Raw genomic sequence first — 23,104 nt, forward strand, 5'->3', positions numbered from 1 at the left:
CAGCTGGTGGAAGAACATGACCAAAATTATTAAATAACTGATGGAGTTGCATTCTAGGTTGAAACAAAAAGTTGTGGGCGAAATTTAATCATGAGAGGGAGAAAATACTAGCCTCAGTAGATCAAAAATGTTCCTTGTAAAATAAGGAAGATGCTGAAAATATGATAAATTATTGAAATGTGCAGTCAGAAGCATCATTCTAACTGGGCAGTACAGCTGTGTCTCATTTTTGCTAAATTTTGTAGCCTAGCTAAAGACGATTTTCTTACTCTGACAAAAAAAGTAAAAAATCCATAATGTTTTTTTTGTGTGTGTGTCAGTATGGAACTTATTACCCTTTTTTTCATTGATACCTATGGAATAAATTGTTTAATTTAATGAATTTCACATTATAATTAGAGAATAAATTATGCTCATTAAGTGAGGTTCTAATGTATTTTAAAACATTAGTCATATTCATGAATTCTCTTCATTTTATTAAAATAATTCTCCTTTCTTGTTACCAAAACTGACTGAGCTTAAATATTTTACTGTACTGTAAATTGGCAAATTATAATCGAATCTTATTCTTGCACTACAATGAAATAAATATTTAAAAATTAAAGAGATAGAACCAAAAATTATGTTGAAGTGGAAATTTGTTGTGCCCTGCCAAGTTCCTATCTTTTTCTCTAGATTTTCAATGCTTTATATTTCCCTTCTTTTTTTTTTTTTTTTTTTTAGTTATTTGAGTATTCATCATATGCATAGCATTTTAATTAAGGAATTGAGATAGGAATTGGGTAGAATATTTTAAGAGTTAACAAAATCTTTCATTTCCTGTGCTGGTCATCTAGTTAGGGTTGAATGAATACTTTGTAATATTATATGAAATATACTTATATTTAGTGTTTAAATTCTAAGATTAAGCATTTAAAATCTAAAATTTAATTTATTTCTTGGAAGTATTTTTAAAAAGTTTAATATTTTTGGTATTTAGTGTTTGCACACTAAAAATAAAAATTGTGATTGAATGTATGAATCCCTTTACAGAAGGCAGAAAAATTCTTTGTGATTGTGTACTAACTGATCAGACAAATTCAAAGGCTTGGAAAAATTTATTATTAAATCTTAGAATAGTAATATTGTGCCCTAATCCAGATAAAGATGATCTTGTCTTTAATAAATGATACTAGATCTTTATTTAGATTATTCTAGAATAAAATATTTTGGGTAAAAAATGCTTTTCGAATTGCAAAGTACTTGAAATCTATTTAAAGTTTTTTCTTCATTTTTTTTTTTCTGAAAAAATTAAATAAACTCCCTCCATGAAGTTTTTTGAAAATAAGTAAATATAAAGTCTAAAATATCATATTCTGAAGAATAATTTTATTGGAAGGTACTAGAATTGAAATTACATCTAAAAAATATTACTTCGGCTCTTAATAAAATTTCTTAAAGTTTCTCTGCGTACGTAATCCTCTATCACCGTCTGCATATCTCTGGTAAACTGAATCACGATAATATCAAAATCTGCGGGACTGAAAAATTCCGGCGTAATCATCGAACTCGAATTTCTCCAAAGCTAAATGTGTTTTGCTTTAAACAAATTGTAAGGCGAGTTTTTTTAAGGAGGTGGGGAGAGACTGCTTTCAGTAACATACAGGGTGGTCAAAAAAAGAAAATACTTCCCCTATATATGAAACCTTAGCGGCCTATCCGCTCAACCAATCGAACCAAAATTTCAGATATGGTTGTGTGAAGGTATGCGCTGGAGATTGTGATGATTTTAAACAACGCAGAGCTCACAGTTACGGTATGAGAATTTTCGAATGGCAACACCTACTTTTACCGTGCGCAAATTGATCAGCATATTGAAAAACCACAAATGGCGTTGGAACGATTAGCATGTGACGAAAATTGCTGGCGTAAAGCATTTGCAAAGAGCATTATAAAGGACTAATGACAACACAGAGAGGAAAGAGAAAAATCTTTTATTGGAATGGAAAGTTACATGTTTTCAACGTGTTCACTTTCGCAGGTGACAACGCACTGCATTCGGGAGATTGTGGACAACAATGCCGAATGCAACATGAAAGGAGAAATCTGCATAACTTCGCGTGTTATGGCATCTTGCAATTCTGACACATCTCGTGGACCAGACGTATACACCTTAGATTTCAGATAACCCCAGAACCAGAAATCCATAGGAATGAGGTCGGGGGATCGTGGTGGCCACGAAACTGCAAAGTTACGAGAGATGACTCTATCACCAAAGTGTTGTTGCAGCACTGGTCGAACACATTGGGCGACGTGGGGAGGAGCCCCATCTTGCATCCATACAATGTCACTAATGACATTTCTTTGCTGCTATTCAGGAATAACGTAATTTTGTAACATTGATTTATACCGAGCACTTGTGACAAAGCACAATTTCAAACCTGTGGTAGTGACCTCTTCGAAGATGTACGGACTGAGAACAAATGTGCTAGCGATGCCGCACCACACAGTCACTTTGGCTTCGTGTAAAGGCACTGGTGGGAGTTTTTGTCAGCTCAGTGAACACAATTCTTGGTGTTAACGTTTCCAGTTAAAGAGAAGTATGCCTCATCCGTCCATATATCCGCAGCGGTCATCATCATATCTGATGAGGAAAAAATTTGCGAAATCTATACGCAGTTCCTCATCTCCAGACTGCAACATCTGGACGCGCTGAAACCGATAAGGAAACATCCGCAGAACAGAGCGGAAGCCTGAGAACTGTGGTTTTCGGTAAATCCAAATTGCGAGCAACACTTCTTGCAGTATGCGATGGTCTTGCAGTAATCGTGTTATGCACTTCCGCAACAACTTTAACTGGAACAAATGGTCGCTCGGATCGAGGTCGATCGCAAGTGCATCCAGTTTCTTCAAATTTTCTTACCAAATCACGTACACTTCTTACGGAACATGGGCCTCGTCTTAGCTTGTGATTTCACCGATAAATTCGCATTCCTTCGGCAGCATTGTCCCCGTTCAGAAACAACAGCTTTATCAATTCACCTCGTTGTTTCTTCGTAAGCGTCATCTTGTTGGCACAATCGAACATCTGACTGAAGAAACACTCTTCCCACACTGCTTTGCACGTAGTGTTCTGCGATTGGTGCTTCTACGGTCTAACCCTGTGAATTATGCAAAGTGCATCAAAAGTTCCTCCTCTCTGTGTTGTCATTAGTCCTTTATAATGTTCTTCTTTGCAAATGCTTTACGCCGGCAATTTTCGTCTAATTCTAATCGTTCCAACGCCGTTTGTGATTTTTCAATACGCTGATCAATTGCGCAAGGAAAAAAGTGGGTGTTGCTGTTCGAAAATTTTGAAATTCTCTCACTGTAACCGTAACTGTGAGCTCTGTGTTTAGAATCATCACAATCTCCAGCGCATACCTTCAAACAACTATGTCTGAAATTTTGGTTGAGCGGATAGGCCGCTAGGGTTTCATATATAGGGGAAGTTTTTTAACCACCCTGTATATATATACAGTTGACAAAATGTTTATTTGTACACTTCAATTTTGGAATATTATAGCAAAATAAAATAAGGTAACTAAGTTAAAATTGCAGAAATATATTCTAGTGAGGTAAAATAATAATAAAATATCAACAAAAAAACAATCACATAAACTTTAGTTGATTAATGAATAAAACTTTATGAAAACTATACAAAAAGAGTATTTGTACACTTACTTTGTGACAAATTTTAAACATAATTATAATTATTTTATAGAAATTTAATACTTTGTATGCATTTCATTGGCTTTTACAATTGCTTCAAGACGTCTTGACATTGATTCTATTAACTTTCTGGTGGTTTCTTGATCTATTTCTTCCCAAGCTTCCACAAATTTTCAATTGGATTTATATCCGGGGATTGTGATGGAGTTTCAAGGCTCTTTGCGCATTATAAAGCAACCATGTTTTAGTAACTATAACAGTGTATTTTGGATCGTTATCTTGTTGGAATAAGAAAGTGTCACCGATACCCAATTTTCTAGAACTGTCTAATAAGTTATGCCGCAACACATCAATGTAACCTAAAGCTGTCATTTTTGTGTCAATAAAGTGTAATTTTCCAACACCGCCATAAGCTATACAGCCCCAAACCATCACATTTCCACCACCATGTTTCAGGGTCTGAAGTACATTTTTACTATCAAGGGCTGTTTGATTTTTTCGCCAGATTTTTCGGATACTAGGGGGTGAAAAAATTTCAAACTTACTGTCATCTGAAAAAATGACCTTTTTCCAGAAGTCCATCGGTTTGTCTTTGTATTTCATAGCAAATTCTAGACGCTTCTTTCTATTTACTTCAGAGATCATTGGTTTTTTTCTCGGAGTTCAGCCTTTTAAACCAGCACTATGTAACACATTTCTTATTGTTCGAGCGGTCACTCTAATGTTAGAAGATGTGAGAAAGTCATCTGCAATTTTCTAAGCAGAAATTTGTGGTTTTCTAATAGCTGCTTTAACAATACTTCGTTTATTACTTTAGTTAATTTACTGGGGCCGCCTGGCCTGCGTTCATTTTCAACGCGTCCAGTATTTTTATATTTTCTTACGATGTAACCAATAGTTGTAAAGGGTAACTTAACCATCTTTCGAATTTCGCGATAAGATTTTCCACTTTTATTAAGGTTAACAATATGAGTTCTCATGTCTAAAGAGACTTCTTTTGATTTCGTGGCCATTTCTCAACTTATGTCTGCGAGTGACCTTCACTGTTAAAAAAAGATAACATTCAATGTTTAAAAAATAGAAACTATCCGAAAAATTAACTATAATGTCAAAAATTACATGAAATGATAGTAATACTTACCGGAGATATAAGTGTACAAATATACTTTTTGCAAGAAATTCTCCAAGTTTGTTAGATTTAGATTTTATTTTCAATTATTTCAAAATATTTTTTTCGTTTACTTAGAAATAAACAACAAACTCACGCTCACACGTCGCAATGAATAAAATAGCTGCTTATATGTTTCTAAAACTTTAAAAAAAAGTGGTGTACAAATAATCATTTTGCCTACTGTATGAAAACATGCCAGTTCTAGTTGCTACAAATTTAACCGGATTATAGAGCGGAAGAAATGGACAGTATAATCTTATTCATCTTAAATGGTCTCCAATGTCACCTATCTTACCTCTTGCCGATCTTATCTCTGGGGCTATTTAAAACACAGCGTTTATGTGCACCTATACTTGGTAATCTTGAAGATCGAATTGTTGCAGCAGTAAATTCAATAACTAAGACAAGTTACTTCATATGTGGTAATAAATGAACTTCCGATTTTATGATTCTCGTATAAAACTCCACACTAGTTAATATTGAGTACATTAAAAATAATATTTGAACATTTCCCTATCCAATGAAGTATGTTGTGGGTTCGTTAGAAATAAAAGTTTTAAATAAGCTTATTTTTTTTTAATTATGTTATGGAATGGATATAAAAGTATTTGTCGTATATACAGTTTTACAAATGTTTAGATGCAATTTCAGAATAATTAACAAACATCAACTAAGTTTTATTTAGGGAGAAGAATACTTTACATTAGAATAAATGAATCCACGATGCAATTAAGAAAATAATTACTAAAAGCAGATTAAACTGATTGATTACCATCGTATCTCTGTGACGTCCCTATTTTCAAACTGATCATAAATCTGTGGGATGTTCATTATGAATTTAAAAAAATTCTTCCAAATTCTACCATAATCTCTAAATATTATAGGAAAGAAAATTTTAATCTCAGACAAATAATATCTTCCTAAAGAAGTTGAAAAATGATAAACCTTTTAAACTATATCCATACATTTTTTTTTCTTCTTCATTTTGAAAAGAAAATGAATGCCCAATTCAATTTATTTTTTTGAAAGTTTCGTATAAGTAATGATATATATTGATTCGGTATGTAATTTTCTCTTCTGGTTTTGACTTCGACTAGATTAAATATCCATAAATTTAACTAAAAAAGGCAGCATTAGAATATATATAAAAAAAAAAATGATGTTGTATGTCGTTTGGAAAGGGAAAAAAAATCTCTTCCGTGCAATAATGTTAGACAGATCTTGGGCACATCCAAAATCATATATCACATCCAAAACAATCAGAGATAATACTGTAAATAGTGTATTCCAGTTAATATAAATTCTAACGATTTTATTGAAAAGAAAATTTTACAAATACACGTAAACAAACTTGCAGATGCTATAAGAAACGAGTACTTTTCAACACACACAAAAGAATTTTTTTAAAAGTTAAAAAAAAAAAAAAAAAAAAAAAAATGGTTTTAAGAGAACATTACTTTTTATCAAGTTGGCCGAGTGGTTAAGGCGATGGACTGCTAATCCATTGGGCACTGCCCGCGTGGGTTCGAATCCCATCCTCGTCGTTTCCCGATCTTCAGTTTGAGTCCTTTCGCGAATTGAATGATGCGTCGTTACGGACTACATGTTTTAAATTACACTTGCATCGAATTGACAGGGTTTTACCCTTCGATATATGTAGTCCCAACTGTGCACAAGAATGATCCTGCTTTTTCTTTTCCTCTCTGATGGGCATTTTTTTAAATTGTCAGAGAATTTTTTTGTCACGTTTTTATTTCACGGATTTTATTACCAATTTTTTCTAAAGCCCTGCAATGCTTTATCAAACTGGTGATATATTTTCTTACCTGCCCACATTTTATTCAAGGTTCCGTTCGTATTCCGCCTGGTAAAGATACCAGATGCGAGCGTTGTGGAGGCAAGCATCTGTATCCTGGCATGAAGCTCCATATTTGTAGAGTTGTGGGCAATCATTTAAAAAATTCATATCCAAGCCAGTCTTTTAACCTATGCCTTATAAATTTCTGAAAAGATTTTTTAAAGGGGAAAAAAAAAAAAAAAAAAAAAAAAAGACATTTATGAAAATCTTTCAAACTGTTTAACGCATTTATTAATTTTGTATAGATTTGAAAAATTGATTTGGTGCTTTCATTTTCGTGGTGCCCTCTGTTGACAATTGTTCGGGATTTTCAATTTTTTCACGGTCTATTTCAAGTCTTGAAAACCCATCTTCGATTAAGAGTCGCAGTTTCCTTAAAAGGCTATCACTGAGAATCTTCCTTGTCGCCGTGATCGTATAGTGGTTAGTACATTGCGTTGTGGCCGCAATAACCCAGGTTCGAATCCTGGTCACGGCAGAGGCTCAAATGCCTTTTTTTTTTAAATAAAAAAAAATTCTGAAACATGCTCGTCTACTCCGAAATATGATCATGAATTCCACAAATACAATGGACGCATATCAAAATATTTTCTTCTCAGCTAATGACTGATATATCACTGCATTTTTGACATTAGTTTTGCATGACAAGGAAATTTTCATATCTAATCTCTTTATCCATCTGAAGAGATGACGGAAACTAAAAGGTCCGCATAAGAATGCGCTTATTAGCATAATAAGAAGAGGAAATTGTGTTAAACAGTATGATATCGCAACAAAGATTTCTAGAGATAACTTTCAGCTACCTTGTAAAGTGCCATAAGTCACAACAATAACACAACACAAGAATTCTGAATAATTTATATTTGGTCTGGTCATAATCTCTCTCCTTCCCGTACAGTCTTCTCCGAAAGAGGTCAATATTCCAGTCCGGAATCGATTAAAATAATAATAGGAAAAAAATTGTCAAATATTTTTTTTATTCTGCCAATGAGTAATAACATTAGAGATTTCGGACGAGGTGGCCGAGTGGTTAAGGCGATGGACTGCTAATCCATTGGGCACTGCCCGCGTGGGTTCGAATCCCATCCTCGTCGTTTCCCGATCTTCAGTTTGAGTCCTTTCGCGAATTGAATGATGCGTCGTTACGGACTACATGTTTTAAATTACACTTGCATCGAATTGACAGGGTTTTACCCTTCGATATATGTAGTCCCAACTGTGCACAAGAATGATCCTGCTTTTTCTTTTCCTCTCTGATGGGCATTTTTTTAAATTGTCAGAGAATTTTTTTGTCACGTTTTTATTTCACGGATTTTATTACCAATTTTTTCTAAAGCCCTGCAATGCTTTATCAAACTGGTGATATATTTTCTTACCTGCCCACATTTTATTCAAGGTTCCGTTCGTATTCCGCCTGGTAAAGATACCAGATGCGAGCGTTGTGGAGGCAAGCATCTGTATCCTGGCATGAAGCTCCATATTTGTAGAGTTGTGGGCAATCATTTAAAAAATTCATATCCAAGCCAGTCTTTTAACCTATGCCTTATAAATTTCTGAAAAGATTTTTTAAAGGGAAAAAAAAAAAAAAAAAAAAAAAAAAGACATTTATGAAAATCTTTCAAACTGTTTAACGCATTTATTAATTTTGTATAGATTTGAAAAATTGATTTGGTGCTTTCATTTTCGTGGTGCCCTCTGTTGACAATTGTTCGGGATTTTCAATTATTTCACGGTCTATTTCAAGTCTTGAAAACCCATCTTCGATTAAGAGTCGCAGTTTCCTTAAAAGGCTATCACTGAGAATCTTCCTTGTCGCCGTGATCGTATAGTGGTTAGTACATTGCGTTGTGGCCGCAATAACCCAGGTTCGAATCCTGGTCACGGCAGAGGCTCAAATGCCTTTTTTTTTTAAATAAAAAAAAATTCTGAAACATGCTCGTCTACTCCGAAATATGATCATGAATTCCACAAATACAATGGACGCATATCAAAATATTTTCTTCTCAGCTAATGACTGATATATCACTGCATTTTTGACATTAGTTTTGCATGACAAGGAAATTTTCATATCTAATCTCTTTATCCATCTGAAGAGATGACGGAAACTAAAAGGTCCGCATAAGAATGCGCTTATTAGCATAATAAGAAGAGGAAATTGTGTTAAACAGTATGATATCGCAACAAAGATTTCTAGAGATAACTTTCAGCTACCTTGTAAAGTGCCATAAGTCACAACAATAACACAACACAAGAATTCTGAATAATTTATATTTGGTCTGGTCATAATCTCTCTCCTTCCCGTACAGTCTTCTCCGAAAGAGGTCAATATTCCAGTCCGGAATCGATTAAAATAATAATAGGAAAAAAATTGTCAAATATTTTTTTTATTCTGCCAATGAGTAATAACATTAGAGATTTCGGACGAGGTGGCCGAGTGGTTAAGGCGATGGACTGCTAATCCATTGGGCACTGCCCGCGTGGGTTCGAATCCCATTCTCGTCGTTTCCCGATCTTCAGTTTGAGTCCTTTCGCGAATTGAATGATGCGTCGTTACGGACTACATGTTTTAAATTACACTTGCATCGAATTGACAGGGTTTTACCCTTCGATATATGTAGTCCCAACTGTGCACAAGAATGATCCTGCTTTTTCTTTTCCTCTCTGATGGGCATTTTTTTAAATTGTCAGAGAATTTTTTTGTCACGTTTTTATTTCACGGATTTTATTACCAATTTTTTCTAAAGCCCTGCAATGCTTTATCAAACTGGTGATATATTTTCTTACCTGCCCACATTTTATTCAAGGTTCCGTTCGTATTCCGCCTGGTAAAGATACCAGATGCGAGCGTTGTGGAGGCAAGCATCTGTATCCTGGCATGAAGCTCCATATTTGTAGAGTTGTGGGCAATCATTTAAAAAATTCATATCCAAGCCAGTCTTTTAACCTATGCCTTATAAATTTCTGAAAAGATTTTTTAAAGGGAAAAAAAAAAAAAAAAAAAAAAAGACATTTATGAAAATCTTTCAAACTGTTTAACGCATTTATTAATTTTGTATAGATTTGAAAAATTGATTTGGTGCTTTCATTTTCGTGGTGCCCTCTGTTGACAATTGTTCGGGATTTTCAATTATTTCACGGTCTATTTCAAGTCTTGAAAACCCATCTTCGATTAAGAGTCGCAGTTTCCTTAAAAGGCTATCACTGAGAATCTTCCTTGTCGCCGTGATCGTATAGTGGTTAGTACATTGCGTTGTGGCCGCAATAACCCAGGTTCGAATCCTGGTCACGGCAGAGGCTCAAATGCCTTTTTTTTTTAAATAAAAAAAAATTCTGAAACATGCTCGTCTACTCCGAAATATGATCATGAATTCCACAAATGCAATGGACGCATATCAAAATATTTTCTTCTCAGCTAATGACTGATATATCACTGCATTTTTGACATTAGTTTTGCATGACAAGGAAATTTTCATATCTAATCTCTTTATCCATCTGAAGAGATGACGGAAACTAAAAGGTCCGCATAAGAATGCGCTTATTAGCATAATAAGAAGAGGAAATTGTGTTAAACAGTATGATATCGCAACAAAGATTTCTAGAGATAACTTTCAGCTACCTTGTAAAGTGCCATAAGTCACAACAATAACACAACACAAAAATTCTGAATAATTTATATTTGGTCTGGTCATAATCTCTCTCCTTCCCGTACAGTCTTCTCCGAAAGAGGTCAATATTCCAGTCCGGAATCGATTAAAATAATAATAGGAAAAAAATTGTCAAATATTTTTTTTATTCTGCCAATGAGTAATAACATTAGAGATTTCGGACGAGGTGGCCGAGTGGTTAAGGCGATGGACTGCTAATCCATTGGGCACTGCCCGCGTGGGTTCGAATCCCATCCTCGTCGTTTCCCGATCTTCAGTTTGAGTCCTTTCGCGAATTGAATGATGCGTCGTTACGGACTACATGTTTTAAATTACACTTGCATCGAATTGACAGGGTTTTACCCTTCGATATATGTAGTCCCAACTGTGCACAAGAATGATCCTGCTTTTTCTTTTCCTCTCTGATGGGCATTTTTTTAAATTGTCAGAGAATTTTTTTGTCACGTTTTTATTTCACGGATTTTATTACCAATTTTTTCTAAAGCCCTGCAATGCTTTATCAAACTGGTGATATATTTTCTTACCTGCCCACATTTTATTCAAGGTTCCGTTCGTATTCCGCCTGGTAAAGATACCAGATGCGAGCGTTGTGGAGGCAAGCATCTGTATCCTGGCATGAAGCTCCATATTTGTAGAGTTGTGGGCAATCATTTAAAAAATTCATATCCAAGCCAGTCTTTTAACCTATGCCTTATAAATTTCTGAAAAGATTTTTTAAAGGGGGAAAAAAAAAAAAAAAAAAAAGACATTTATGAAAATCTTTCAAACTGTTTAACGCATTTATTAATTTTGTATAGATTTGAAAAATTGATTTGGTGCTTTCATTTTCGTGGTGCCCTCTGTTGACAATTGTTCGGGATTTTCAATTATTTCACGGTCTATTTCAAGTCTTGAAAACCCATCTTCGATTAAGAGTCGCAGTTTCCTTAAAAGGCTATCACTGAGAATCTTCCTTGTCGCCGTGATCGTATAGTGGTTAGTACATTGCGTTGTGGCCGCAATAACCTAGGTTCGAATCCTGGTCACGGCAGAGGCTCAAATGCCTTTTTTTTTAAATAAAAAAAAATTCTGAAACATGCTCGTCTACTCCGAAATATGATCATGAATTCCACAAATACAATGGACGCATATCAAAATATTTTCTTCTCAGCTAATGACTGATATATCACTGCATTTTTGACATTAGTTTTGCATGACAAGGAAATTTTCATATCTAATCTCTTTATCCATCTGAAGAGATGACGGAAACTAAAAGGTCCGCATAAGAATGCGCTTATTAGCATAATAAGAAGAGGAAATTGTGTTAAACAGTATGATATCGCAACAAAGATTTCTAGAGATAACTTTCAGCTACCTTGTAAAGTGCCATAAGTCACAACAATAACACAACACAAGAATTCTGAATAATTTATATTTGGTCTGGTCATAATCTCTCTCCTTCCCGTACAGTCTTCTCCGAAAGAGGTCAATATTCCAGTCCGGAATCGATTAAAATAATAATAGGAAAAAAATTGTCAAATATTTTTTTTATTCTGCCAATGAGTAATAACATTAGAGATTTCGGACGAGGTGGCCGAGTGGTTAAGGCGATGGACTGCTAATCCATTGGGCACTGCCCGCGTGGGTTCGAATCCCATCCTCGTCGTTTCCCGATCTTCAGTTTGAGTCCTTTCGCGAATTGAATGATGCGTCGTTACGGACTACATGTTTTAAATTACACTTGCATCGAATTGACAGGGTTTTACCCTTCGATATATGTAGTCCCAACTGTGCACAAGAATGATCCTGCTTTTTCTTTTCCTCTCTGATGGGCATTTTTTTAAATTGTCAGAGAATTTTTTTGTCACGTTTTTATTTCACGGATTTTATTACCAATTTTTTCTAAAGCCCTGCAATGCTTTATCAAACTGGTGATATATTTTCTTACCTGCCCACATTTTATTCAAGGTTCCGTTCGTATTCCGCCTGGTAAAGATACCAGATGCGAGCGTTGTGGAGGCAAGCATCTGTATCCTGGCATGAAGCTCCATATTTGTAGAGTTGTGGGCAATCATTTAAAAAATTCATATCCAAGCCAGTCTTTTAACCTATGCCTTATAAATTTCTGAAAAGATTTTTTAAAGGGAAAAAAAAAAAAAAAAAAAAGACATTTATGAAAATCTTTCAAACTGTTTAACGCATTTATTAATTTTGTATAGATTTGAAAAATTGATTTGGTGCTTTCATTTTCGTGGTGCCCTCTGTTGACAATTGTTCGGGATTTTCAATTATTTCACGGTCTATTTCAAGTCTTGAAAACCCATCTTCGATTAAGAGTCGCAGTTTCCTTAAAAGGCTATCACTGAGAATCTTCCTTGTCGCCGTGATCGTATAGTGGTTAGTACATTGCGTTGTGGCCGCAATAACCCAGGTTCGAATCCTGGTCACGGCAGAGGCTCAAATGCCTTTTTTTTTTAAATAAAAAAAAATTCTGAAACATGCTCGTCTACTCCGAAATATGATCATGAATTCCACAAATACAATGGACGCATATCAAAATATTTTCTTCTCAGCTAATGACTGATATATCACTGCATTTTTGACATTAGTTTTGCATGACAAGGAAATTTTCATATCTAATCTCTTTATCCATCTGAAGAGATGACGGAAACTAAAAGGTCCGCATAAGAATGCGCTTATTAGCATAATAAGAAGAGGAAATTGTGTTAAACAGTATGATATCGCAACAAAGATTTCTAGAGATAACTTTCAGCTACCTTGTAAAGTGCCATAAGTCACAACAATAACACAACACAAAAATTCTGAATAATTTATATTTGGTCTGGTCATAATCTCTCTCCTTCCCGTACAGTCTTCTCCGAAAGAGGTCAATATTCCAGTCCGGAATCGATTAAAATAATAATAGGAAAAAAATTGTCAAATATTTTTTTTATTCTGCCAATGAGTAATAACATTAGAGATTTCGGACGAGGTGGCCGAATGGTTAAGGCGATGGACTGCTAATCTATTGGGCACTGCCCGCGTGGGTTCGAATCCCATCCTCGTCGTTTCCCGATCTTCAGTTTGAGTCCTTTCGCGAATTGAATGATGCGTCGTTACGGACTACATGTTTTAAATTACACTTGCATCGAATTGACAGGGTTTTACCCTTCGATATATGTAGTCCCAACTGTGCACAAGAATGATCCTGCTTTTTCTTTTCCTCTCTGATGGGCATTTTTTTAAATTGTCAGAGAATTTTTTTGTCACGTTTTTATTTCACGGATTTTATTACCAATTTTTTCTAAAGCCCTGCAATGCTTTATCAAACTGGTGATATATTTTCTTACCTGCCCACATTTTATTCAAGGTTCCGTTCGTATTCCGCCTGGTAAAGATACCAGATGCGAGCGTTGTGGAGGCAAGCATCTGTATCCTGGCATGAAGCTCCATATTTGTAGAGTTGTGGGCAATCATTTAAAAAATTCATATCCAAGCCAGTCTTTTAACCTATGCCTTATAAATTTCTGAAAAGATTTTTTAAAGGGGAAAAAAAAAAAAAAAAAAGACATTTATGAAAATCTTTCAAACTGTTTAACGCATTTATTAATTTTGTATAGATTTGAAAAATTGATTTGGTGCTTTCATTTTCGTGGTGCCCTCTGTTGACAATTGTTCGGGATTTTCAATTATTTCACGGTCTATTTCAAGTCTTGAAAACCCATCTTCGATTAAGAGTCGCAGTTTCCTTAAAAGGCTATCACTGAGAATCTTCCTTGTCGCCGTGATCGTATAGTGGTTAGTACATTGCGTTGTGGCCGCAATAACCCAGGTTCGAATCCTGGTCACGGCAGAGGCTCAAATGCCTTTTTTTTTTAAATAAAAAAAAATTCTGAAACATGCTCGTCTACTCCGAAATATGATCATGAATTCCACAAATACAATGGACGCATATCAAAATATTTTCTTCTCAGCTAATGACTGATATATCACTGCATTTTTGACATTAGTTTTGCATGACAAGGAAATTTTCATATCTAATCTCTTTATCCATCTGAAGAGATGACGGAAACTAAAAGGTCCGCATAAGAATGCGCTTATTAGCATAATAAGAAGAGGAAATTGTGTTAAACAGTATGATATCGCAACAAAGATTTCTAGAGATAACTTTCAGCTACCTTGTAAAGTGCCATAAGTCACAACAATAACACAACACAAGAATTCTGAATAATTTATATTTGGTCTGGTCATAATCTCTCTCCTTCCCGTACAGTCTTCTCCGAAAGAGGTCAATATTCCAGTCCGGAATCGATTAAAATAATAATAGGAAAAAAATTGTCAAATATTTTTTTTATTCTGCCAATGAGTAATAACATTAGAGATTTCGGACGAGGTGGCCGAGTGGTTAAGGCGATGGACTGCTAATCCATTGGGCACTGCCCGCGTGGGTTCGAATCCCATCCTCGTCGTTTCCCGATCTTCAGTTTGAGTCCTTTCGCGAATTGAATGATGCGTCGTTACGGACTACATGTTTTAAATTACACTTGCATCGAATTGACAGGGTTTTACCCTTCGATATATGTATTCCCAACTGTGCACAAGAATGATCCTGCTTTTTCTTTTCCTCTATGATGGGCATTTTTTTAAATTGTCAGAGAATTTTTTTGTCACGTTTTCATTTCACGGATTTTATTACCAATTTTTTCTAAAGCCCTGCAATGCTTTATCAAACTGGTGATATATTTTCTTACCTGCCCACATTTTATTCAAGGTTCCGTTCGTATTCCGCCTGGTAAAGATACCAGATGCGAGCGTTGTGGAGGCAAGCATCTGTATCCTGGCATGAAGCTCCATATTTGTAGAGTTGTGGGCAATCATTTAAAAAATTCATATTCAAGCCAGTCTTTTAACCTATGCCTTATAAATTTCTGAAAAGATTTTTTAAAGGGAAAAAAAAAAAAAAAAAAAAAAAAGACATTTATGAAAATCTTTCAAACTGTTTAACGCATTTATTAATTTTGTATAGATTTGAAAAATTGATTTGGTGCTTTCATTTTCGTGGTGCCCTCTGTTGACAATTGTTCGGGATTTTCAATTATTTCACGGTCTATTTCAAGTCTTGAAAACCCATCTTCGATTAAGAGTCGCAGTTTCCTTAAAAGGCTATCACTGAGAATCTTCCTTGTCGCCGTGATCGTATAGTGGTTAGTACATTGCGTTGTGGCCGCAATAACCCAGGTTCGAATCCTGGTCACGGCAGAGGCTCAAATGCCTTTTTTTTTTAAATAAAAAAAAATTCTGAAACATGCTCGTCTACTCCGAAATATGATCATGAATTCCACAAATACAATGGACGCATATCAAAATATTTTCTTCTCAGCTAATGACTGATATATCACTGCATTTTTGACATTAGTTTTGCATGACAAGGAAATTTTCATATCTAATCTCTTTATCCATCTGAAGAGATGACGGAAACTAAAAGGTCCGCATAAGAATGCGCTTATTAGCATAATAAGAAGAGGAAATTGTGTTAAACAGTATGATATCGCAACAAAGATTTCTAGAGATAACTTTCAGCTACCTTGTAAAGTGCCATAAGTCACAACAATAACACAACACAAGAATTCTGAATAATTTATATTTGGTCTGGTCATAATCTCTCTCCTTCCCGTACAGTCTTCTCCGAAAGAGGTCAATATTCCAGTCCGGAATCGATTAAAATAATAATAGGAAAAAAATTGTCAAATATTTTTTTTATTCTGCCAATGAGTAATAACATTAGAGATTTCGGACGAGGTGGCCGAGTGGTTAAGGCGATGGACTGCTAATCCATTGGGCACTGCCCGCGTGGGTTCGAATCCCATCCTCGTCGTTTCCCGATCTTCAGTTTGAGTCCTTTCGCGAATTGAATGATGCGTCGTTACGGACTACATGTTTTAAATTACACTTGCATCGAATTGACAGGGTTTTACCCTTCGATATATGTAGTCCCAACTGTGCACAAGAATGATCCTGCTTTTTCTTTTCCTCTCTGATGGGCATTTTTTTAAATTGTCAGAGAATTTTTTTGTCACGTTTTTATTTCACGGATTTTATTACCAATTTTTTCTAAAGCCCTGCAATGCTTTATCAAACTGGTGATATATTTTCTTACCTGCCCACATTTTATTCAAGGTTCCGTTCGTATTCCGCCTGGTAAAGATACCAGATGCGAGCGTTGTGGAGGCAAGCATCTGTATCCTGGCATGAAGCTCCATATTTGTAGAGTTGTGGGCAATCATTTAAAAAATTCATATCCAAGCCAGTCTTTTAACCTATGCCTTATAAATTTCTGAAAAGATTTTTTAAAGGGAAAAAAAAAAAAAAAGACATTTATGAAAATCTTTCAAACTGTTTAACGCATTTATTAATTTTGTATAGATTTGAAAAATTGATTTGGTGCTTTCATTTTCGTGGTGCCCTCTGTTGACAATTGTTCGGGATTTTCAATTATTTCACGGCCTATTTCAAGTCTTGAAAACCCATCTTCGATTAAGAGTCGCAGTTTCCTTAAAAGGCTATCACTGAGAATCTTCCTTGTCGCCGTGATCGTATAGTGGTTAGTACATTGCGTTGTGGCCGCAATAACCCAGGTTCGAATCCTGGTCACGGCAGAGGCTCAAATGCCTTTTTTTTTTAAATAAAAAAAAATTCTGAAACATGCTCGTCTACTCCGAAATATGATCATGAATTCCACAAATACAATGGACGCATATCAAAATATTTTCTTCTCAGCTAATGACTGATATATCACTGCATTTTTGACATTAGTTTTGCATGAGAAGGAAATTTTCATATCTAATCTCTTTATCCATCTGAAGAGATGACGGAAACTAAAAGGTCCGCATAAGAATGCGCTTATTAGCATAATAAGAAGAGGAAATTGTGTTAAACAGTATGATATCGCAACAAAGATTTCTAGAGATAACTTTCAGCTACCTTGTAAAGTGCCATAAGTCACAACAATAACACAACACAAAAATTCTGAATAATTTATATTTGGTCTGGTCATAATCTCTCTCCTTCCCGTACAGTCTTCTCCGAAAGAGGTCAATATTCCAGTCCGGAATCGATTAAAATAATAATAGGAAAAAAATTGTCAAATATTTTTTTTATTCTGCCAATGAGTAATAACATTAGAGATTTCGGACGAGGTGGCCGAGTGGTTAAGGCGATGGACTGCTAATCCATTGGGCACTGCCCGCGTGGGTTCGAATCCCATCCTCGTCGTTTCCCGATCTTCAGTTTGAGTCCTTTCGCGAATTGAATGATGCGTCGTTACGGACTACATGTTTTAAATTACACTTGCATCGAATTGACAGGGTTTTACCCTTCGATATATGTAGTCCCAACTGTGCACAAGAATGATCCTGCTTTTTCTTTTCCTCTCTGATGGGCATTTTTTTAAATTGTCAGAGAATTTTTTTGTCACGTTTTTATTTCACGGATTTTATTACCAATTTTTTCTAAAGCCCTGCAATGCTTTATCAAACTGGTGATATATTTTCTTACCTGCCCACATTTTATTCAAGGTTCCGTTCGTATTCCGCCTGGTAAAGATACCAGATGCGAGCGTTGTGGAGGCAAGCATCTGTATCCTGGCATGAAGCTCCATATTTGTAGAGTTGTGGGCAATCATTTAAAAAATTCATATCCAAGCCAGTCTTTTAACCTATGCCTTATAAATTTCTGAAAAGATTTTTTAAAGGGAAAAAAAAAAAAAAAAAAAAAAAAGACATTTATGAAAATCTTTCAAACTGTTTAACGCATTTATTAATTTTGTATAGATTTGAAAAATTGATTTGGTGCTTTCATTTTCGTGGTGCCCTCTGTTGACAATTGTTCGGGATTTTCAATTATTTCACGGTCTATTTCAAGTCTTGAAAACCCATCTTCGATTAAGAGTCGCAGTTTCCTTAAAAGGCTATCACTGAGAATCTTCCTTGTCGCCGTGATCGTATAGTGGTTAGTACATTGCGTTGTGGCCGCAATAACCCAGGTTCGAATCCTGGTCACGGCAGAGGCTCAAATGCCTTTTTTTTTTAAATAAAAAAAAATTCTGAAACATGCTCGTCTACTCCGAAATATGATCATGAATTCCACAAATACAATGGACGCATATCAAAATATTTTCTTCTCAGCTAATGACTGATATATCACTGCATTTTTGACATTAGTTTTGCATGACAAGGAAATTTTCATATCTAATCTCTTTATCCATCTGAAGAGATGACGGAAACTAAAAGGTCCGCATAAGAATGCGCTTATTAGCATAATAAGAAGAGGAAATTGTGTTAAACAGTATGATATCGCAACAAAGATTTCTAGAGATAACTTTCAGCTACCTTGTAAAGTGCCATAAGTCACAACAATAACACAACACAAGAATTCTGAATAATTTATATTTGGTCTGGTCATAATCTCTCTCCTTCCCGTACAGTCTTCTCCGAAAGAGGTCAATATTCCAGTCCGGAATCGATTAAAATAATAATAGGAAAAAAATTGTCAAATATTTTTTTTATTCTGCCAATGAGTAATAACATTAGAGATTTCGGACGAGGTGGCCGAGTGGTTAAGGCGATGGACTGCTAATCCATTGGGCACTGCCCGCGTGGGTTCGAATCCCATCCTCGTCGTTTCCCGATCTTCAGTTTGAGTCCTTTCGCGAATTGAATGATGCGTCGTTACGGACTACATGTTTTAAATTACACTTGCATCGAATTGACAGGGTTTTACCCTTCGATATATGTAGTCCCAACTGTGCACAAGAATGATCCTGCTTTTTCTTTTCCTCTCTGATGGGCATTTTATAAATTGTCAGAGAATTTTTTTGTCACGTTTTTATTTCACGGATTTTATTACCAATTTTTTCTAAAGCCCTGCAATGCTTTATCAAACTGGTGATATATTTTCTTACCTGCCCACATTTTATTCAAGGTTCCGTTCGTATTCCGCCTGGTAAAGATACCAGATGCGAGCGTTGTGGAGGCAAGCATCTGTATCCTGGCATGAAGCTCCATATTTGTAGAGTTGTGGGCAATCATTTAAAAAATTCATATCCAAGCCAGTCTTTTAACCTATGCCTTATAAATTTCTAAAAAGATTTTTTAAAGGGGAAAAAAAAAAAAAAAAAAAAAAAGACATTTATGAAAATCTTTCAAACTGTTTAACGCATTTATTAATTTTGTATAGATTTGAAAAATTGATTTGGTGCTTTCATTTTCGTGGTGCCCTCTGTTGACAATTGTTCGGGATTTTCAATTATTTCACGGTCTATTTCAAGTCTTGAAAACCCATCTTCGATTAAGAGTCGCAGTTTCCTTAAAAGGCTATCACTGAGAATCTTCCTTGTCGCCGTGATCGTATAGTGGTTAGTACATTGCGTTGTGGCCGCAATAACCCAGGTTCGAATCCTGGTCACGGCAGAGGCTCAAATGCCTTTTTTTTTTAAATAAAAAAAAATTCTGAAACATGCTCGTCTACTCCGAAATATGATCATGAATTCCACAAATACAATGGACGCATATCAAAATATTTTCTTCTCAGCTAATGACTGATATATCACTGCATTTTTGACATTAGTTTTGCATGACAAGGAAATTTTCATATCTAATCTCTTTATCCATCTGAAGAGATGACGGAAACTAAAAGGTCCGCATAAGAATGCGCTTATTAGCATAATAAGAAGAGGAAATTGTGTTAAACAGTATGATATCGCAACAAAGATTTCTAGAGATAACTTTCAGCTACCTTGTAAAGTGCCATAAGTCACAACAATAACACAACACAAAAATTCTGAATAATTTATATTTGGTCTGGTCATAATCTCTCTCCTTCCCGTACAGTCTTCTCCGAAAGAGGTCAATATTCCAGTCCGGAATCGATTAAAATAATAATAGGAAAAAAATTGTCAAATATTTTTTTTATTCTGCCAATGAGTAATAACATTAGAGATTTCGGACGAGGTGGCCGAATGGTTAAGGCGATGGACTGCTAATCCATTGGGCACTGCCCGCGTGGGTTCGAATCCCATCCTCGTCGTTTCCCGATCTTCAGTTTGAGTCCTTTCGCGAATTGAATGATGCGTCGTTACGGACTACATGTTTTAAATTACACTTGCATCGAATTGACAGGGTTTTACCCTTCGATATATGTAGTCCCAACTGTGCACAAGAATGATCCTGCTTTTTCTTTTCCTCTCTGATGGGCATTTTTTTAAATTGTCAGAGAATTTTTTTGTCACGTTTTTATTTCACGGATTTTATTACCAATTTTTTCTAAAGCCCTGCAATGCTTTATCAAACTGGTGATATATTTTCTTACCTGCCCACATTTTATTCAAGGTTCCGTTCGTATTCCGCCTGGTAAAGATACCAGATGCGAGCGTTGTGGAGGCAAGCATCTGTATCCTGGCATGAAGCTCCATATTTGTAGAGTTGTGGGCAATCATTTAAAAAATTCATATCCAAGCCAGTCTTTTAACCTATGCCTTATAAATTTCTGAAAAGATTTTTTAAAGGGGAAAAAAAAAAAAAAAAAAAAAAAAGACATTTATGAAAATCTTTCAAACTGTTTAACGCATTTATTAATTTTGTATAGATTTGAAAAATTGATTTGGTGCTTTCATTTTCGTGGTGCCCTCTGTTGACAATTGTTCGGGATTTTCAATTATTTCACGGTCTATTTCAAGTCTTGAAAACCCATCTTCGATTAAGAGTCGCAGTTTCCTTAAAAGGCTATCACTGAGAATCTTCCTTGTCGCCGTGATCGTATAGTGGTTAGTACATTGCGTTGTGGCCGCAATAACCCAGGTTCGAATCCTGGTCACGGCAGAGGCTCAAATGCCTTTTTTTTTTAAATAAAAAAAAATTCTGAAACATGCTCGTCTACTCCGAAATATGATCATGAATTCCACAAATACAATGGACGCATATCAAAATATTTTCTTCTCAGCTAATGACTGATATATCACTGCATTTTTGACATTAGTTTTGCATGACAAGGAAATTTCCATATCTAATCTCTTTATCCATCTGAAGAGATGACGGAAACTAAAAGGTCCGCATAAGAATGCGCTTATTAGCATAATAAGAAGAGGAAATTGTGTTAAACAGTATGATATCGCAACAAAGATTTCTAGAGATAACTTTCAGCTACCTTGTAAAGTGCCATAAGTCACAACAATAACACAACACAAGAATTCTGAATAATTTATATTTGGTCTGGTCATAATCTCTCTCCTTCCCGTACAGTCTTCTCCGAAAGAGGTCAATATTCCAGTCCGGAATCGATTAAAATAATAATAGGAAAAAAATTGTCAAATATTTTTTTTATTCTGCCAATGAGTAATAACATTAGAGATTTCGGACGAGGTGGCCGAGTGGTTAAGGCGATGGACTGCTAATCCATTGGGCACTGCCCGCGTGGGTTCGAATCCCATCCTCGTCGTTTCCCGATCTTCAGTTTGAGTCCTTTCGCGAATTGAATGATGCGTCGTTACGGACTACATGTTTTAAATTACACTTGCATCGAATTGACAGGGTTTTACCCTTCGATATATGTATTCCCAACTGTGCACAAGAATGATCCTGCTTTTTCTTTTCCTCTATGATGGGCATTTTTTTAAATTGTCAGAGAATTTTTTTGTCACGTTTTCATTTCACGGATTTTATTACCAATTTTTTCTAAAGCCCTGCAATGCTTTATCAAACTGGTGATATATTTTCTTACCTGCCCACATTTTATTCAAGGTTCCGTTCGTATTCCGCCTGGTAAAGATACCAGATGCGAGCGTTGTGGAGGCAAGCATCTGTATCCTGGCATGAAGCTCCATATTTGTAGAGTTGTGGGCAATCATTTAAAAAATTCATATCCAAGCCAGTCTTTTAACCTATGCCTTATAAATTTCTGAAAAGATTTTTTAAAGGGAAAAAAAAAAAAAAAAAAAAAAAAAGACATTTATGAAAATCTTTCAAACTGTTTAACGCATTTATTAATTTTGTATAGATTTGAAAAATTGATTTGGTGCTTTCATTTTCGTGGTGCCCTCTGTTGACAATTGTTCGGGATTTTCAATTATTTCACGGTCTATTTCAAGTCTTGAAAACCCATCTTCGATTAAGAGTCGCAGTTTCCTTAAAAGGCTATCACTGAGAATCTTCCTTGTCGCCGTGATCGTATAGTGGTTAGTACATTGCGTTGTGGCCGCAATAACCCAGGTTCGAATCCTGGTCACGGCAGAGGCTGAAATGCCTTTTTTTTTTAAATAAAAAAAAATTCTGAAACATGCTCGTCTACTCCGAAATATGATCATGAATTCCACAAATACAATGGACGCATATCAAAATATTTTCTTCTCAGCTAATGACTGATATATCACTGCATTTTTGACATTAGTTTTGCATGACAAGGAAATTTTCATATCTAATCTCTTTATCCATCTGAAGAGATGACGGAAACTAAAAGGTCCGCATAAGAATGCGCTTATTAGCATAATAAGAAGAGGAAATTGTGTTAAACAGTATGATATCGCAACAAAGATTTCTAGAGATAACTTTCAGCTACCTTGTAAAGTGCCATAAGTCACAACAATAACACAACACAAGAATTCTGAATAATTTATATTTGGTCTGGTCATAATCTCTCTCCTTCCCGTACAGTCTTCTCCGAAAGAGGTCAATATTCCAGTCCGGAATCGAT

General features: G+C 35.4%; 24 non-coding genes across 24 annotated transcripts; all 24 read left to right on the forward strand.

The window, feature by feature from the left end:
* The first annotated feature begins 6,323 nt into the window (after window positions 1-6,323).
* Window positions 6,324-6,405, forward strand: Trnas-gcu (transfer RNA serine (anticodon GCU)). The gene has a single exon. It is a non-coding gene; the product is annotated as a tRNA-Ser (tRNA).
* A 720-nt stretch (window positions 6,406-7,125) lies between these two features.
* On the forward strand, window positions 7,126-7,197 carry Trnah-gug (transfer RNA histidin (anticodon GUG)). Its single transcript has one exon. It is a non-coding gene; the product is annotated as a tRNA-His (tRNA).
* A 534-nt stretch (window positions 7,198-7,731) lies between these two features.
* Trnas-gcu (transfer RNA serine (anticodon GCU)) lies at window positions 7,732-7,813 on the forward strand. Its single transcript has one exon. It is a non-coding gene; the product is annotated as a tRNA-Ser (tRNA).
* Window positions 7,814-8,533: 720 nt separating this feature from the next.
* Trnah-gug (transfer RNA histidin (anticodon GUG)) lies at window positions 8,534-8,605 on the forward strand. The gene has a single exon. It is a non-coding gene; the product is annotated as a tRNA-His (tRNA).
* Window positions 8,606-9,139: 534 nt separating this feature from the next.
* Trnas-gcu (transfer RNA serine (anticodon GCU)) lies at window positions 9,140-9,221 on the forward strand. The gene has a single exon. It is a non-coding gene; the product is annotated as a tRNA-Ser (tRNA).
* A 717-nt stretch (window positions 9,222-9,938) lies between these two features.
* Trnah-gug (transfer RNA histidin (anticodon GUG)) lies at window positions 9,939-10,010 on the forward strand. The gene has a single exon. It is a non-coding gene; the product is annotated as a tRNA-His (tRNA).
* A 534-nt stretch (window positions 10,011-10,544) lies between these two features.
* On the forward strand, window positions 10,545-10,626 carry Trnas-gcu (transfer RNA serine (anticodon GCU)). Its single transcript has one exon. It is a non-coding gene; the product is annotated as a tRNA-Ser (tRNA).
* A 716-nt stretch (window positions 10,627-11,342) lies between these two features.
* On the forward strand, window positions 11,343-11,414 carry Trnah-gug (transfer RNA histidin (anticodon GUG)). Its single transcript has one exon. It is a non-coding gene; the product is annotated as a tRNA-His (tRNA).
* Window positions 11,415-11,947: 533 nt separating this feature from the next.
* On the forward strand, window positions 11,948-12,029 carry Trnas-gcu (transfer RNA serine (anticodon GCU)). Its single transcript has one exon. It is a non-coding gene; the product is annotated as a tRNA-Ser (tRNA).
* A 714-nt stretch (window positions 12,030-12,743) lies between these two features.
* Trnah-gug (transfer RNA histidin (anticodon GUG)) lies at window positions 12,744-12,815 on the forward strand. The gene has a single exon. It is a non-coding gene; the product is annotated as a tRNA-His (tRNA).
* Window positions 12,816-13,349: 534 nt separating this feature from the next.
* Window positions 13,350-13,431, forward strand: Trnas-gcu (transfer RNA serine (anticodon GCU)). Its single transcript has one exon. It is a non-coding gene; the product is annotated as a tRNA-Ser (tRNA).
* Window positions 13,432-14,144: 713 nt separating this feature from the next.
* Window positions 14,145-14,216, forward strand: Trnah-gug (transfer RNA histidin (anticodon GUG)). The gene has a single exon. It is a non-coding gene; the product is annotated as a tRNA-His (tRNA).
* Window positions 14,217-14,750: 534 nt separating this feature from the next.
* Window positions 14,751-14,832, forward strand: Trnas-gcu (transfer RNA serine (anticodon GCU)). Its single transcript has one exon. It is a non-coding gene; the product is annotated as a tRNA-Ser (tRNA).
* A 718-nt stretch (window positions 14,833-15,550) lies between these two features.
* On the forward strand, window positions 15,551-15,622 carry Trnah-gug (transfer RNA histidin (anticodon GUG)). Its single transcript has one exon. It is a non-coding gene; the product is annotated as a tRNA-His (tRNA).
* Window positions 15,623-16,156: 534 nt separating this feature from the next.
* Trnas-gcu (transfer RNA serine (anticodon GCU)) lies at window positions 16,157-16,238 on the forward strand. Its single transcript has one exon. It is a non-coding gene; the product is annotated as a tRNA-Ser (tRNA).
* A 709-nt stretch (window positions 16,239-16,947) lies between these two features.
* Trnah-gug (transfer RNA histidin (anticodon GUG)) lies at window positions 16,948-17,019 on the forward strand. Its single transcript has one exon. It is a non-coding gene; the product is annotated as a tRNA-His (tRNA).
* A 534-nt stretch (window positions 17,020-17,553) lies between these two features.
* Trnas-gcu (transfer RNA serine (anticodon GCU)) lies at window positions 17,554-17,635 on the forward strand. Its single transcript has one exon. It is a non-coding gene; the product is annotated as a tRNA-Ser (tRNA).
* A 718-nt stretch (window positions 17,636-18,353) lies between these two features.
* Window positions 18,354-18,425, forward strand: Trnah-gug (transfer RNA histidin (anticodon GUG)). Its single transcript has one exon. It is a non-coding gene; the product is annotated as a tRNA-His (tRNA).
* A 534-nt stretch (window positions 18,426-18,959) lies between these two features.
* Window positions 18,960-19,041, forward strand: Trnas-gcu (transfer RNA serine (anticodon GCU)). The gene has a single exon. It is a non-coding gene; the product is annotated as a tRNA-Ser (tRNA).
* Window positions 19,042-19,758: 717 nt separating this feature from the next.
* Trnah-gug (transfer RNA histidin (anticodon GUG)) lies at window positions 19,759-19,830 on the forward strand. Its single transcript has one exon. It is a non-coding gene; the product is annotated as a tRNA-His (tRNA).
* A 534-nt stretch (window positions 19,831-20,364) lies between these two features.
* Window positions 20,365-20,446, forward strand: Trnas-gcu (transfer RNA serine (anticodon GCU)). Its single transcript has one exon. It is a non-coding gene; the product is annotated as a tRNA-Ser (tRNA).
* Window positions 20,447-21,165: 719 nt separating this feature from the next.
* On the forward strand, window positions 21,166-21,237 carry Trnah-gug (transfer RNA histidin (anticodon GUG)). The gene has a single exon. It is a non-coding gene; the product is annotated as a tRNA-His (tRNA).
* A 534-nt stretch (window positions 21,238-21,771) lies between these two features.
* Window positions 21,772-21,853, forward strand: Trnas-gcu (transfer RNA serine (anticodon GCU)). Its single transcript has one exon. It is a non-coding gene; the product is annotated as a tRNA-Ser (tRNA).
* Window positions 21,854-22,572: 719 nt separating this feature from the next.
* Window positions 22,573-22,644, forward strand: Trnah-gug (transfer RNA histidin (anticodon GUG)). The gene has a single exon. It is a non-coding gene; the product is annotated as a tRNA-His (tRNA).
* Window positions 22,645-23,104: the final 460 nt, after the last annotated feature.

This window comes from Argiope bruennichi, chromosome 6 (assembly GCF_947563725.1).
Source record: "Argiope bruennichi chromosome 6, qqArgBrue1.1, whole genome shotgun sequence".
Taxonomy (NCBI): domain Eukaryota; kingdom Metazoa; phylum Arthropoda; class Arachnida; order Araneae; family Araneidae; genus Argiope; species Argiope bruennichi.